At 41.2% G+C, this 17916-nt stretch overlaps 1 pseudogene; it reads right to left on the reverse strand.

Annotated features, from left to right (window-relative positions):
• Nucleotides 1-4124: 4124 nt before the first annotated feature.
• LOC118104683 lies at nucleotides 4125-11715 on the reverse strand (annotated as a pseudogene).
• Between the last annotated feature and the right edge of the window lie 6201 nt (nucleotides 11716-17916).

Genomic DNA, 17916 nt, shown 5'->3' on the forward strand with positions numbered 1-17916 from the left:
TATCTGTGAAATAAAGACACCTTGAGAATCCCAAGATTTTGCCAAACACACAGATATATGTGTTTTTCTGGTTAGATTTAAGAGATTGGACAGTGGGAGCAAGTTAGAAAAGTTTGACTGATTTGCTCTTTTCCTCTCAAAATTAACATTAGACCCAATGGAGAGAGGCAACGGAGAACTAAAGTAAAAAAAATGGATACAGCCAAAAGTTTAGCTCTGATATATTTCATAGTGACATTTCTGCGAAACTAACACGTTTTCCTACGTTTTGATCTAAAAATCATGTATGACAACCTCCATTTGTGGCTTTGAGAACAGTTTAGGCACACAAAAAGTAGCTGAAAATCAGTACTGCTCCACTGTCGCTCAAAATGGGAGATGAAAATAAATGAATGGGAGACCTTGACTCCCATTCATTTATTTTGGGCTGTTCTTGGCAGTTTTTGAGCGAACCGTTTGGCGAATGTCTTAGAAAGGTCATAGCACACCATTCCTGACCGAGCCGCACATTTTGATGTATTTTTTGTGCATGTACGACGAAAACTGCGGGAGGAGAAGCGGGACGAAATTCTATACAAAAGAAGTATAAGAAGTAGTCAAACTCGAGAAATTTTGAATGTGTGCCTAATGCTTGCTGCCGAGACATTTATAAAAGCTGCATATTTATAACATGATCTAGGAGAGAGAGATCCAAACCCTTGGGAGCCAATCCAAGCTTGAATCGCAACATCTAAAACATCAAAGGAATCTCTGACGGTGCCAGAGACTGGCGACCCCCACCGACCCTGGATGTGATATATAATGTTGTGCACAGCCACGCACACGCACTGTTAGGCCTATGCAAACACTGGCATTAATACAACACAAAAGAACAACAGACTTAAAGCCATGATATTATTTTATAGTAATTTAAGAAAAATAATATAACCAGAATACAGGGAATCTCCCTGTATAAACAGCAGGGCTGAGTGAGCATATACTGTAAGTATAAAAAAGTGCGCAGGTGATCTCTGTGTTTGTCTGTGCGCGTCTGTATGCAAAACGAGCAGCAGACACCTTATTGCTGCCATGTGCAAAAACTTTAGGGTTATTTATTTTAGCCCACACATTACTTTCATTTCTTAAACTCACTAATGAGATAGGTGGGCAATATGCATGGAGCAGAGCAAGTCCATTCTCGGCTATATTTTGGAGACGGCGACTCGGAGATCATTCTCCACGTTTAGCTGCGCTCTGTATTTATTCTTTAAATATGTCAGGGCTGAGAAAATCTTTTCGCACAAGTACGCCAGCCTTGTTAACCAGGCAGGGTCAGTTAGGTGGTCAGCGAGCTGGGATCCATGCTCGATCAGAAATATGCGCACCTCGTCCCGCAGTTCATACAGGCGGCTCAGCACATTTCCCCGCAAGAGCAAGTCTGATATTGAGTGGATGTGTTTTATGTAGTTGACCATTTTTATCGCAGTGTCAAGAACATGTTTAAGCTCTGGTTCAAGTGTTTTGCTTGCAAGAGATTCTCTGTGAAAAATACAGTGTGTGAAATGTACGTTCCCCCACTTTGGGAACCCCTGCTCTAGTGCAGTCCTCAAACAACTGCTTCTTTCTCAAAAACTGTGAAATAAAGACAGTTAAGAAATGGGGCCGTGGGAGTTATTGTGCTATAATATTATTATTATTATTATTTTTGCCGCACTAACCCTGTGTGCCCAAATGGAACCGTGTTGTGTTTGCAGTGGGTTTGTGGAGGTTGGGACTGTCTGGCCTGGTCTTGTCCGTAGATGAGGTTTTGTCCTTATTTTCTATAAAATGTTAAACTGTAATTCTATGAAAAGAACGCCTCGACCATGATTTTCTCTTAAAGGGGACATAGCATGCCCATTTTACCACAAGTTGATATGGTTCCTTGGGGTCTTAATGAAATGTCTGTAACATACTTTGGTCAAAATACAATAAGGATCATTTAAAACAGCACCCTTTTTACCCTGTCTAAAACAGCCCTCCACAGAGTGACCTGTTTTGAGTGCCTGTTCCTTTAAATGCTAATGAGCCAGCTCCCCCCTCCCCCCTCTCCCCCCATGATTTTAAAGGGGACATAGCATGCAAATTCCACTTTGTTAGTGCTTCTACAGGTTAATGTGGGTATCTGGCATGTCTACCAACCCAAAAACTCTGGGGAAAAAACACTCGCGCGTTTTGTTATGGTTCCTCTAAGTCAGAAACGTCATGCTTGAGCGACTCGATTGAGCTTGCTGGGTTTTGTGTCGTAACAAGGCACTGGAAGTCTCCCTACATGGCCTTGACCCAGGAAGCTCAATCGAGTCACTCAAGCATGACGTTTCTGACTTAGAGGAACTATAACAAAACACGCGAGTGTTTTTTTCCCAGAGTTTTTGGGTTGGTAGACATGCCAGATACCCACATTAACGTGTAGAAGCACTAACAAAGTGGAATTTGCATGCTATGTCCCCTTTAAGCGTTGCAAAGAATGGGCGTGGCTACATGTTTTTAGTCTAAATGTCCTCTGTTATCCTCCTCTGGAGCCACGTTCACGTTCGCACACACACAGCAGAAACACTGCACAAACTGCAAACAAGCTCTCACCCAAGCGTGCACGACAGCATCGCTAGTTCCAGTTGTATCACTGCTTCTGGTAGCATCACTAGTTCTGGTTGTATCACTGCTTTCGGTAGCATCGCTAGTTCTGGTAGCATAGCTGCAGTTATTGCTGAGTATCGCTGATGTCGTCACGTGACCCTGGGACGAGAGCATAGAGGCATGAGGCAAGAGGCTGTTTCACATTGTTGTGTTTGTCTCCATCTTTTCCTCATGTGTTTCACCTGTGGTCTATTATCCCTCCTCTGTGTGTAGAGTCTCCCTTTGTCAGGTTGACTTTTACGTTTGGGTTTTTTCAGTCGTCCTGCTCCTGTGTTTCCTGTTGTCTGTACTTTCAGTTTTGTATCACCTGAGTTATTTTGCCATCCTTCTATGTGTGAGCCAGTTTTTATGCATATATATATTTCCACTACTTGCTGTTGTTGGGACCTAGTATTTGTGAACTACAGTTCGGCCTACATGTTTAGTCAAATTCTGACCACATGTTTCTTTGTTCTGGAGACAAAGGAGAGCCTCCAGAACTCAGTCTCCCAGGGTGCTTCAACTTCACACCCCTGGACACAACTTTTAACCACTGTTGGTCACTCTGGGCCCCATGACCCATGAGGTCAACAGGCCAATATAAGCACAGTTCCCCCTCTCCCTTTTTTCTTTCTGCTGAACTTCTCAGGGAGGAGAGGTGTACCTCTCTAGCTCACCCTCTTTTTCGACTCAACTTTTCCACTCAACCCTCCGGGAGGAGAGGTGTAGCTCTCCAGCTCACCCAGCCAGGGAAACTTCCTCCCTATCCAAGCTCTACAAACCTTCAAGCAGGCCTGCCTGGAGCAGACTGCTAAAACCTTCCAAAAGGCAGCGATGCGAGAGCCTGCCTAAAAACTTCAGCACAAGAGCTGCATCGCACAGCAGAACCACAAAAACAGGAGCCACAAACCAGCAAGACGACTTCACTGGACTTCAAACAGCACATCAACCTTTTTCCCCATTCCATGGACGGGTAACACAACTGGGCTTAATAATTATACTAGGCTAGGCAAAGACTATTTATTCTATTCCGTATGCTGTTTATAAGTTTGATTAGTGTTGCTGTGATATTTTGGTTATAAGTTATTTGAAAGTTAATGTTAGTTATGTTATGCTCTTCACAGTCTTTCTTTGCATGCAACTAACTACTTTCTCTAACCTGGAACCAACACACACACACACACTTTACATCAAAGATAGATACACAACATGTTGAGATCACAATCATTGTAGTTCAGTAAATCTCGCTGTCATTTGTCCCAGTATAAACAAAGAACCCAATAAAGGACTTAAGTTGCAATAAGAACTTATTTTAATGAAAGAAGGTCTAGAGACAAACTGTAGACAAATATGCTCAGTGAATTGTTGCCATCTATGTCCACTTTTCCTAATACCCTTGTGTTTTGGATGCAGAAGTCTCCATGGTGATGTAGAATGTGATAGAACTTCCTGGTCTGTGTTAGAATTCAAACAACAGATATTCAGGGGCTCTAACACTCTGAGGCCTCAGTCTGAGGACATTTTTTATCCAGTGTCTCATTCTCATTGTCTTCTTTGGCCCCTTGTACCAGTGTCAGCTCTTGTGCTGATTGCTGGACTTTCACCTTGAACACATCACACTTCTCAGGAAACAGGCCTTTGTTGAAGAGCACAGATGTCAGATAGGAGAACAGCACTATGGCAGCAATGGCAGACAGCATGGAGATGGTCTTAACTGGAGCGTACTGGACATAAACTCCATCCTCAAGAACACAACCTGGGAAGTGGAGGACAACTGGCAGCCCGAGTGATGGGAGTCCACTGAGAACTCTGAGCACCAATCCCACCACAAAGCCCATAACAGCTCCGTAACCATTGGAGATATTGATGAAGAGGACGCAGACCAGTTGAGGGAAGATTATGATGTAGGCCACTTCAGAACCAAGAAACCAGACCAGCATGATGCTGCTTTTCTCTTTGGTTAGTGATGTACCAACCACACCCACGACCATCACAACAACACGGATCACCCACTGAATCTCTCTGTCTGATGCCTGGAGAAAAAGTAGGGAGGAGGAGGTGAAAATGATTGAGATACTAACTATTATCTTATAATACAATTTTCTCAGGAAGTTTAGTATTTCTCACCTGTGGCCTCAGGATGTTCTTGTATATGTTGGACGTGAAGACAGAAGCAGCAGAAATTAAAACAGAGTCCGCAGATGACATCGCAGCAGCAGCAACACATCCAGTTCCGATTATGGAGATGAAGAACGGGGTGAGGTGCTGTAATATGATGGGCAGGACTTGAGCTGCTTCCCCACGTTCATATGGAAATGGAGAACCATAAGACGTCAGGTTCCAATCTGAGAACAAGATGGAAGAAAGGCTTAAAGGTGGTCACATTAAATAAGTGAGTTAAATAAGAAGGAAAATGGAAGAAAGTAACATTTAATGTTATAAATACAGACAGAGGTTATTTCATTTCATCCCACTTACTGTTTGAAATCAAAGCATCTGCTATTTATATTTTTCTTAAAAAAGGTGCAACCTTTAAATATCTTAAGTGTCATCATATGTCGGGATATTAAAGGTCAAGTGTGTCAGATTTAGGTGAACGGATCTATTGGCAGAAATTATATTTTTTATATTTACATACTTTATATTTACATCGGGAGCAGGTCCTCTCTATGGAAGCAGCCATGTATTTTAACTGTAGCCCAGACTGGACAAACTAAACCTTTTGAGTTTTTATGACAACTGAAGCTGCCACAGATTCTCTTTCATGTTTGGATGAGGAGGGTGAGGTGAGGGGTGTTCAGCTGCAACATGACACTTCACCACTAGATGTCACTAAATTCTACACACTGAAGACTCGAGTGAGTTGCATTTGACATTGTTTCCTCTTTTGCTCCATCTTACAAACAATAAGAAATCATCAATCATGATCCAGGTCTTTTCCAGTCCTGGTCCACCAATCCAGGGAGCGTGTAAGGTGTTGTTCATCAGTGTCTTGCTGATGTCCAAGCAGTTAGGGTTCATCAAGACAAAGGGAACACACAGCCACTGCAGAGACAAATACAAATGTAAGTAATGAACACACAACTCAAAAAACTGTTGCTAACCTGTTATGTAATTATTTGGACAGGAATAGTTTGTTTGAAGGCTTTTTGGCAGAATTTAGAATCCATCACACGCAGAAACACAATGCAAGTTACCAATGGCCTTTTTCGTGGCTTTAGACAATAAATTTGTCTCCACACTTGTCCTCCTGGATCTTAGTGCAGCTTTTGACACCAGTGAACACAAGATTTTGTTACAGAGACTGGAAACAGCAGGAGTAAAGGAACAGCACCAGGTTGAACTTATCAGATAGATTTCAATTTGTTAATGAACATTGACTCTTCCATGTACACTAAAGTTAGTCATGGAGTTCCACAAGGTTCTGTTTTCGAACCAATAATTTTCACTGCTTACTTTGGGCATTGTAATCAGAAAACACCATATTAATTTCTATAGTTACACAAACAACACCCAGCTGTATTTACAGTATCTCTGAAGCCAGATGAAACTAATCTGTATTTAGGAGCACAGTGTGCGAGTAAACATTAAAACTATAACACTGTAGGACATGTTGGACAGCTTTTGATTTGAAATGAGAGACACAGGAAGAGGTGACATTCGGCAAGCCAGTCACTTAGGTAACAGTAAGAGTTGTATTCAAAAACGTTTCTATAACTTAATCTACATCATTGCCAAATAATGCCATGTTCTGCAAATATAGTACAGTTCAGGAACAGGCAGGCAACTTGGTGTCAGGAAACTCGCCTCTGAGAAACAGAAACTGTAGTGAAACATAAAATCTCACGACACTGAGATCTGTATATGTGGAGAGAGGAGAGACCATTGGGTACGTTTCGGCAGTCTTGATCTCAGTACACTTGGCTTAACTGTGGGAAAGACTATGGACACCTACTGTCTCTGCCTTTAGTTTTCGAGATGAATTTGCATTCCAAGGGTTATTCTCTACTCGGCTACACTGATATTCATTCATGTCTGTTGGACTTGACATAGGTCTTAAAATTCATTCCTAAATTGAATGTGTTGACTCACCAAGCTAATGAATATAAGAACAAGCTGAATAATATCAGTGTAGGCCACAGAGTAGAGACCTCCCAGCAGAGTGTAGATGATGACAACTGCAGCAGAGATCCAGATACACACAGTGTAGGACAAATCCAGGACCACACTCATGGTGCCTCCTGTTAAACAAATATTGCATTAATGTAATTTAATATATATCCAGACTTTGTGTGAATATTTAATGTTCATAATTCCTCACAAAATAGAGGAATTGCAAACGCCAAAAAATGTTTGTGCAGCTAAAAAGTCAAAGTGAAAAACATGTTTCTTTGTATACTTTACCTAAACAAATCATCGTTACAGTCACAAACATCACATCAATAGAAATTGAAGCCAGGCTCAGTCCAGCTGTCAGAACTTGTCCATACTTGATGTGGAAAGGGTCCATCATTGTGACACACTTCATTTCTCTTAGTGGTTTAGCAAACACCAGGCCACCTTGATTTAAAAAGAACACATCACAGTCAGAGAGACAAGGAATCAATTCAGGGGGGGAAACAAAACCAATAAAAAAAGAAATGATACAAAGTATTACATTCATGTGACATTTTTAATATTTGCTGTATGAATTCCAATGATAAAGTTAAACTTACATAGAATAAAAGATAAGCTGTATGCAGTTATCGTCGTGGCTACCGAGGTTAGTCCAATTGACGGAGTGTACACCATCTCAGCTATGCCAACAACGAAACCTCCTCCAACCCATGTAGCTGCAGGATGGATCAACACACAGCAGATATAGTTATACCACATATATCCAGAATAAATGGGATGGGAGGCTGAGAATTCCAAAAATAGACAATTTATTCAATTCTGGCACATGATTTATAAATACTGATTAAACAGTAAATAGTTTGGATGGGAGCAACACAGTAACAAGGTTGGACATGTGCAATGTGTGGAGTACTGGCACTCACTTGACATTGATGGAAGATATAAAAAGGGGCAAGAAGTTAAAGGCTCAGGACCCAATTAAAGTTAAAATTTCATGCGTAAAACAATCACTGCACACTTTAAGAATCCTAACAGGTGTAATTGCACCAGTGGATTATCACTGCAAGCAATATTATACCATAAAGTAATAGAGGAGGGTCTCTCATTTACGGAGCCAATAACTCACAAATATTTAGGCCATTACACTAGGATTGCACAGTACCCTTCAACAATATTGCACGTTGCCCATTTAACCAAGAACAAAATTAAATAAAACAAGGAAACCAGAAATCAAACAAATGAAACATAATGAAAACTAATTTTAAACAAGAGGCCACATAATCTAAATGTCACATGTTTGTCTTTGTTGATTCTTAACTGCTGAAGTTTCACCAAATGTAGTGTAAATATTACTGATCCTATTTCATAGTCTCGTCCTATCCTTATGCAACTAAAAGTTTCATAATACTTCTGATTATGAGTTTCCTTATCTCATCCGGTCAATGGACCTTCTCATTTGCACCTTCCTAACTGTTTCTGGAATAAACACATCCTGTATATGGAATGAAGACCTGTAATGCAATCATCAACTTCTACACATACATATCTATACATATTCCTATAAACATATGGGTATCTGTAGGTTATTACATTATTCCACCGCATAAAGTCTTGTTTTATGTACTCAGCTAAATGCCAGGACACAATAGCAGCCCACCACTGCTTCAGCATCAGGGCAGACACGCATTTATAGGTCCGACAACATCGATAAATAACAAAATAAATGTGATCATCAGTTTGTGTGAAGATCAACAGAAACAAGCAAACACACACACACACACACACACACACACACACACACACACACACACACACACACACTCAACATTATTTTCTCCGATTCTAATCTGTTAACATGGGCTCCGAAATGATTTATTTTTAAGTTGAACTAATGCGGGATGTTTCCAAATTCATTGTGTAATTGTGTTACTGTTAGTGCAGTGGACCCTAGGTTCCTCGCAGTGCAGTTGGCCCTGGGTTCCTCCTGGTGCAGTGGACCCTGGGTTACTCCCGATGCAGTGGACCCTGGGTTCCTCCTGGTGCAGGACATGCCTCATGTGGCCAGAGTGTGTTGGCAGACGACTTGCCTCCACTGTATCATTACCAGTGTTTGTCTCCGCAATTTTCTAAATGTTTACTTCAGAGAGGAGATTTATGTGGTCATGTGAGCTACACAAGGCACAAGATTGGCTGGGTCATGTATATAACAGACCCGACTAATATATTACTAAATTAGTTGCCAACTACATTTATCATCAATTAAATCGATTAGTTGTGGCAGCCCTAGTTTGAAAACTTGGGGAAATAGAGGAGCAGAGCTGTCAATTGATGACCACCTGGTGGTGAGTCAGATCAGATGGCTGGGAAGGCTACCAGCAGACCTGGAAAACCAGAGCGAGTTGTAAAAATGAACTGGGAACATCGGGCTGAAGCCCCTGTCAGTGGGTTCTTCAACTCCTAACTCCAGAAGAATTTATTGAACATTGATGTGCATTTTTGTGGATGCCACGGACATGGAATCTGAGTGGACCGTGTTCAGGGCACATTTCAGAAGTGGCAGGTGGGAGCTGTGGCCTGTCAAAGTGGCAACCTAAGAGCCCGAAGCCATCAGGCTGAAGAAGGAGGCTTTCAAGCCTTGTTTGGCTTGAAAGTTTCTGGCTAGAAGGTATTTAGTGGCCAAGAGCAGGTCCTGCGGTCTCAGAAGTAAGAATTTGGTTGTGGAAGGAGTTCAGGAAGGCCATGGAGAAGTACTTTAGATTGTCCTGAAAATAAATTCTGTCTCGGAAAGTTTACTCCAGGGTCCTTGAACGGAGACTCCGGCCGATTCTCAAACCTTGGATACAGGAGGATCAATGTCTTAGCTGTGGAACTGTGGACCAGCTTTTTACCTTAGAAAGTATGACCATCCAGTCTGCATGTGTTTTGTGGATTTGGAATGTATGATGTGTCCCCTGGGGGACGCTATGGTGCTGCTTATATATGAGGTGCAGGGGCCTTTGGTAAGGGTCATCTAGTCCTTGTATAACCTTGCATCCTCTGCGCAAAGTCGACCATGTTCCCAGTGGGTCTGGGACTCTGCCAGGGCTTGTCACCAATGCTGTTTGCGATTTTCATGAACAGGATTTCAAGGTGCTGCCGTGGTGAGGATAATCTTTGGCTTTGTCTTACAAAGACATGTTAAAAAGGGTTAAACTTTACAATTGTGTCAAGTGAAAAGAGACCAATGGCATTCAGGTCCGGATCTAGACTCCTCAGATTGGGGCGGCAATTAGAAATTTGGGGTGGGCACCTTTTCACACATTAGACTTAGAGTTGAGAGTTTTTTTAAAGAACGTGTTACAATAGGAAGTCCAACCAAGCTGTGGTATAATAATAATAATAACAACAATAATAATAATAATATATTTAATAATATTATTATTTAAAAACAAATTTTTTACACGTGCCACACACAGACTAGGGACACCAACATTTTTGTCTGCCTGCGCGGAAGCACACATGCAGGCGATGAGTTCCAGTGAGGAAGCTGTGAACGCACAATGCTGCAACACAACACTGAAGATTATTTTTTAATTATACATTAAAAAATAATGATACATTATACAGGTGTCATTAGTTTAAAATATGTTAAAAAACAAGTTCGACAGCCTGGTTTGCTTGAGTAAATGGACAAACTGTGGAGACACACTTCTAGATCCGGGCCCAATGGCATTTAAAGGGGACATAGCATGCCCATTTTACCACAAGTTGATATGGTTCCTTGGGGTCTTAATGAAATGTCTGTAACATACTTTGGTCAAAATACCACAAGGATCATTTAAAACAGCACCCTTTTTACCCTGTATAAAACAGCCCTCCACAGAGTGACCTGTTTTGACTGCCTGTTCCTTTAAATGCTAATGAGCCAGCTCTCCTCCCTCTCCCCCATTGATTTTAAACAATATAAATTACATATTTTATATGATATAAATTATCAAATATGCATCCCATACTTTGTATTCCCCTTGTTGTCCTGGAGTTTTAATTTTCCCAATCACATAATTAAATGTCCCCCTCTGCCCATCCACTACAAGCACACAAGCAGACAGACAGAGAGAGAAAGAGAGGTGGGGGCGCAGAAGACCATCATTTACCCCCAACCCCGACATTCAACGGGTACAACAACAAGCGGAGAAAGCAGAATCGCGGGCTGACCTTATATATACAGTCTATGGGGCTGACCAGCGGAGAAATGCACGTCCCGTGTGAACAGCCAGGCGGCTGCGTGCTTGAGAATGGCGCCGCGCTGCCTCGCAGCGGCACTTCTGCGTCCGGTGTTAACCCGGCGAGTGGGGGTCTCTGTTTGTGCCAGTGTTACAGTAGTGCTGAACACTGCGGAAGTCTTCCACACTGCTGGCTGTGGGGGCCAAGACCATGTACGGAGACTTCCAGTGCCTTGTTACGACACAAAACCCAGGAAGCTGGGTTCAAGCATGACGTTTCTGACTTAGAGGAACCATAACAAAACGCGCGAGTGTTTTTTTCCCAGAGTTTTTGGGTTGGTAGACATGCCAGATACCCACATTAACCTGTAGAAGCATTTGCATGCTATGTCCCCTTTAAAGTTTTACTTATATGCTTTAACATTTGCACTGCTACCCTAAATGTTTTGCCACTTTACTGCAACCCCTCTAGTTTGTTCCAGCCAGTGATCTGTGCAACCTGCCCCTTTACCTGCATTTACCTAATATTCATGATTTTACTCAGTTCCAACCTGTTGTATTGAGCTGAGCTGTCCTCACCTGTCATGGTAAAGATCCCCACCACCCAGTTGATGCTCCGGTTTCCCAGTAACGTCATCTCCATCTCATTGGCTCCACTTTTCTTCTGTTCCCTCTTGGACTTGAAAGAAGCCCAGATGCCGGTCCCAAGGACCAGCAGGTAGAAAAGCACCATCAATATCACTCCTGGGATGTTCACTGCCATGATGAAGTGGTTGACTGTCTTTCACACCAGCGTGTTTTCAGTTGAGTAGAGAAACCTTAAAAAAATGGCAGACCTTACAAACTTATCTGGGTTTAGAGGAAAGTTGACAAGTTAGACAGGTGTATGCATTCCCACCGACCTTGGGCACTTAAAACACCAAAGTAAAGTAAATCCCTTAGTAAAACCTGTGAGTACCTAATCCACACCTGATTTAAATCTCGTCCTGTCAGGAGGAACCAAAACCATGCACTGTGCAACATTTTAAGTTTTTCAAAAACATCAAAATATTTCCAAATGTTACTCACCCACTTTCTCTGCATACAACTTTTATTTTTTGCTCACCCAGCATCCCTGAAAGGAACTGTTCCACGGGTGCCGCTGTGTTTCCAATGGGTTTGTGGTTTGGGGGGATTGGGTTTTAAGGTGCAGGTGTTTGTTTTGGCTGACGTCTCCCTGGCTTTGCCCTGCAGACGAATCAGGTGGTGCTGCACAGAGTCACATGTGTCCGACCTGCCTCACTGGTTTATGTAATAAGGTCATCATTATCAATATAAGAAAATAAGAACAACTCCAGGTTCCTCTTGAGCTCTGCAGCTGACAGGGAGTAACAGCTTTGCTGATCCATCTATTCCTCTGAGGAGCAATGATTTCATGAACTTCTTCACAAACTAAATTATGACCATCAGGGAAACAATCCAACACCTCCTCTCCATGAACAGAACAGATATATGGTCTAGTACAGAAACCATAGAAACCTCCTGTAGCACCAGATTTATATTTGGAACACTTTTATTCTATTGATCTTCTGAACTGACGTCACTGGTTTCATCATCTTAACCAACAACTTGTCTATTAGACTCTTTTTAAGGAAGTTCTCCCCCTAATTGACAGTTCCATATTAAATCTGATTAATATGTCTTTGTTAACCGGCTACGTACCGGTTTGTATCCTCTGCGCAGAGTCGACCAGAGTCGACCAGACCAGAGGATAATAATAAGAATATTATTACTCTTAGTTCTTCTGACATCAATTTCGTCCTGCTGCTCCTCCCGCAGATTTTGTTGCACATGCACAAAAAATACATCAGAATGTGTAGCTCGGTCGGGAATGGTGTGCTATGACATTTCTAAGACTATCGCCATATGGGAGTCAATGGGAGCCTTCATCAAAGGAACGAGTGGGAAAATGACTGACTTTCAGCCATTTTTTCTGTGCTTAAACTGCTCTCAAAGCCACAAATGGAGGTTCTCATACATGATTTTCACATCAAAAGTAGGAAAACTTGTTAGCTACGCAGACATGTCACTATGATTCACCGGGTGCCCTCTTCATGGAAGGAGCCTTGAAGTCATACTTTTCTAACTCGCTCCCAGGGTCACATTTCTTAACTCTAACCAATAAAAAAGATATCTGTGCGTTTGGCAAAGTCTTGGGATTCTCAAGTGTTTTTATTTCAGTGATAGGGCTTATTGTTTTCGAACAATCGCACATTGTTCGAGTGATTCGCTAGAGTGTAGGTGTCTCTTCAACAGTGGGAGCTCTATAAAATGTCACAGTGTCAGTGGTCATAGATCAAAGGAATCTTTGATGTCTTAGACCAGGGTTTCTCAACCTTTTTTACCTCAAGGCCCACCTTTTCATTCATGTAGTGGTCCAGGTTTCTATTAACATATATATATCCCTAATTGTTTTTGGTTAATTGATTTTAGTCCTTTTTATATCTTTATTTTATTAAATATCTACAACAAAGCCAATCCCTGTTTTACAGAAAAAAGCCATCGAATACAATGTATACATAAAAAACTGGTTCTTTAAAAAGTATATGGGTGTTGGCACTACTGACATCGGTGGACTCATCTAGTTGTAAAGAAAAAAATGGGCTGCCTTTAATTCTTTCCACAGCCTGGCAATGTATGTCCGAGGCCATTTCTAATATTCGCCGACTCACTGTGTCGTTCGATAGCGGGACTGTCTGCAGCTTCTTCGTGGCTGACTCAGCGATCATCTTGCCGCACATATCCACAGCGGCAGGTAGCACCAATTCCTCTGCTATCGTGAAAACGTTCTTTGTTGTCAAAGAGACGATAGACCTTTTGTGTGTGTGTAGTCCATTTTCTTTTCTTTTGAAGTAGTCAACTGGCTTCCCAGCAAGAGTTGGGTGTCTTGCCTCAAGATGTCGCTTTAGGTTGGAAGGCTTCAGCGCCTCATTTGAAAGCGTCAAGCCGCACTCCACACACTGGGCTCTGGGCTCACCCACTCCGTCCCCTCCGTTAACAAAACCATATTTAATGAAATCGGGGTTGTACCTACGTACAAATTTGACGTTTTTTGGTGGATTAGTAGCGTTACTGTCGTTGTTTTTCCACTTAAGGAACTTTTCAATCACTCCAAATACTACAGTCTAGCACTTAGCATTAGCTCACCTGTCACTGGGCATCTCAAACTGATTACAAAACCAATGCTGAATGGCAATAAACTGTACTATAAAGTGCTTTCAGTGGTCATCAAGACTAGAAAAGCTCTATATGAATACAGAACATTTACAATTTAGCCAACCTAAAACTCACACAAACTCTGCTTTCCCCATAAATATAAGCTACAGTGGTTTACATCATCTAAATGTGTACAAATCATTGCTCTGTGTGCATGTTACTGACGCCTTGTTACATGAACTGTGACAGTTGCAAACATTTACTTCTCACTGTCATTTGGGGGTGCTATTGTGCAGATGACCTTACCTGAACTCAAAAATGTGTTTATTGATAACTTGGATGTTTGTGCTTCATTGTTCAGAGTGATGTATGTGGAGAGAATCCTCCAGAGATCAGACAATGAGACAGGACTATCTCTTGGAGACATCTTGCATCCAGCAAGTCAACTTTTTAAACTCATTTGCACCTTTATCAATTCTAGATTTTCCAATGTGAGAGAGGGATAATATGTTCTTTTAAGAACATTTACCAAGGTAATCAGACTTTTATGTGGAAGTAAACATGTTAGATACAAATTAGTAGAGTATTTATATATCTCAAAATAAGTCTGGAGAAGCTCATCTTGAAATTTGAACTGACTGCATGACTTTCATCACTTAAACTTTGGCTATTATTATATTGTTAATGTTGCTAATAACTCAATATGAAACATTATGTTGTGAGCAAATTACCCATAAAAAAAATTAACTCCACAGGTTTAACATTCAAGTTGTTGGACTCGCAGATCAAAATGCATCTGCAAGAGAACCAGAGACATGACTTTCTTTTCTTACATTTATTCCATTTATTCTTCTTCGTTGTCAAAACCTGTTGCCAACATTGTCCACAATACATCCGCTGACTGATATGGGCCTGAAGCCCTATAGCCTGGAGCCGAGATGTGTTGTGTCATAGCATGAAGACTGTCAGCGTTACGTGAACATTAAAGTTCTAGAAATTATATAACACATTTAAAGGGCAATAACGTTTGCAGCAGCCCACCCTCAGTGCAACTGACATAACCTGTTTAGTTTAGATTATGTATGAAGTCACTTGACAGTTATGTTGGAATTATCTAATCTCTCATCATACTCAGGGGATTGCTTTTATTCTAGTTAGGGGGAAATAATCTTGTCGTGACATTAATTTATAGATGAGATGGTGAAAAAACAAGCCAGAAGTCAGTAGTTTGTTTTTGGTCTTCAGCCCCACAGCTAATGAATATCTAATGTGCAGTTACGATGGCCGATATGACCTCTTCATGCTGCTTCCACACCTTGTCCAGTCATGTATAACTACAGTGTGAGACTCAACTACATGAGAAAGATAATGATATCTAAATTAAAAATCTAAGTATTAATAATATTATATTATTATAGAATTATATGTCTATCCATCCATTATATAATAATTATCGTTTGAGGGTCATGGGGGGTCATTGGCCAGTCTATCCCAGGGCAGACAGAAAAACAACCATTCATGCCCACATTCAAATCTATGTTAAATAGTGTCACCAGTACAGCAACAGTACTAACCACTGCACCATAGAGCTGCCCAACAATTATACCATCATATGAAAACTTTTACCACAGATGGATAAATAGTAGCTTCAGAGAGGCTTTTTGTGACTTAATTTTAAAGTGATATTACCTTTCAATTTTCACAAAATGATAAAATTAAAACATGTTTTTAGACTTTTTTTGGGGGGGGTAAGCTGAAATACCTAATTTACAAACCTACTCTGACCTTTAAATCAGTTCTGCCAAAGCTTCTTGTTACAACTTTGATTCTTCTTGGGTAGATCTCTTTCATCCCTGAAACCCTCAATGTATTGTTTGATACCGACTCTAAACTATCTAATAGTTTTTCATTAATTGATAATGCAAATTTAAAAAATGTACAGTGACATACTTTTGACCATAGATTGCAGTGGAGCTGCACATTTCTCTTTCAAGTTGTTGCACAGTCTATGACTTTGTGAGTTAGGGCCGTTTCTTGAAGGTTTGACAGCTGCTTGGCTAAAGTTTTGAAATTGAATCTCACACATGATGATGACTTCAAACAACTGTAAACGGAAACATTGATCGAGTCATTTTAAATTCAGAGGAAAAAACACATTAATTTATATAAACATTTTTGGCGAAGATTTGGCAGTGAGGCAATTGGTTTCAATGGAATGTAATGTTTTTGATTGATGAGAGTTTAAAGGAAATCTAAATGAAAAATGAATCTCTAAGCCTGAATATGACATACACACTACCGTTCAAAAGTTTGGGGTCACCCAGACAATTTCGTGTTTTCCATGAAAACTCACACTTTTATTTATCAAATGAGTTGCAAAATGAATGGAAAATATAGTCAAGACATTGACAAGGTTAGAAATAATGATTTTTATTTGAAATATTAATTTTGTTCTTCAAACTTTGCTTTCGTCAAAGAATGTTCCATTTGCAGCAATTACAGCATTGCAGACCTTTGGCATTCTAGCTGTTAATTTGTTGAGGTAATCTGTAGAAATTTCACCCCCCGCTTCCTGAAGCACCTCCCACAAGTTGGATTGGCTTGATGGGCACTTCTTGCGTACCATACGGTCAAGCTGCTCCCACAACAGCTCAATGGGGTTGAGATCTGGTGACTGCGCTGGCCACTCCATTACAGACAGCGTACCAGCTGCCGGCTTCTTCCTAAATAGTTCTTGCATAATTTGGAGGTGTGCTTTGGCTCATTGTCCTGTTGTAGGAGGAAATTGGCTCCAATAAGCGCTGTCCACAGGGTATGGCATGGCGTTGCAAAATGGAGTGATAGCCTTCCTTATTTAAAATCCCTTTTACCTTGTACAAATCTCCCACTTTACCAGCACCAAAGCAGCCCCAGACCATCACATTACCTCCACCATGCTTGACAGATGGCGTCAGGCACTCTTCCAGCATCTTTTCACCTGTTCTGCGTCTCACAAATGTTCTTCTGTGTGATCCAAACACCTCAAACTTTGATTCGTCTGTCCATAACACTTTTTTCCAATCTTCCTCTGTCCAATGTCTGTGTTCTTTGCCCATATCAATCTTTTTCTTTTATTGGCCGGTCTCAGATATGGCTCTTTTCTTCGCCACTCTGCCTAGAAGGCCAGCATCCCGGAGTCGCCTCTTCACTGTAGACGTTGACACTGGCGTTTTGCGGGTACCATTTAAAGAAGCTGCCAGTTGAGGACCTGTGAGGCGTCTATTAACTAGAGACTCTAATATACTTGTCTTCTTGCTGAGTTGTGCACCGGGGCCTCCCACTTCTCTTTCTACTCTGGTTAGAGCCCGTTTGTGCTGTTCTCTGAAGGGAGTAGTACACACCGTTGTAGGAAATTTTCAGTTTCTTCGCAATTTCTCGCATGGAATAGCCTTCATTTCTAAGAACAAGAATAGACTGGCGAGTTTCACATGAAAGTTCTCTTTTTCTGGCCATTTTGAGAGTATAATCGAACCCACAAATGTGATGCTCCAGATACTCAACTAGCTCAAAGGAAGGCCAGTTTTATAGCTTCTCTCACCAGCAAAACAGTTTTCAGCTGTGCTAACATAATTGCACAAGGGTTTTCAAGGGTTTTCTAATCATCCATTAGTCTTCTAAGGCGATTAGCAAACACAATGTACCATTAGAACACTGGAGTGATAGTTGCTGGAAATGGGCCTCTATACACCTATGTAGATATTTCATTAAAAACCCGACGTTTCCACCTAGA

This window comes from Hippoglossus stenolepis, chromosome 3 (genome assembly GCF_022539355.2).
Source record: "Hippoglossus stenolepis isolate QCI-W04-F060 chromosome 3, HSTE1.2, whole genome shotgun sequence".
Taxonomy (NCBI): domain Eukaryota; kingdom Metazoa; phylum Chordata; class Actinopteri; order Pleuronectiformes; family Pleuronectidae; genus Hippoglossus; species Hippoglossus stenolepis.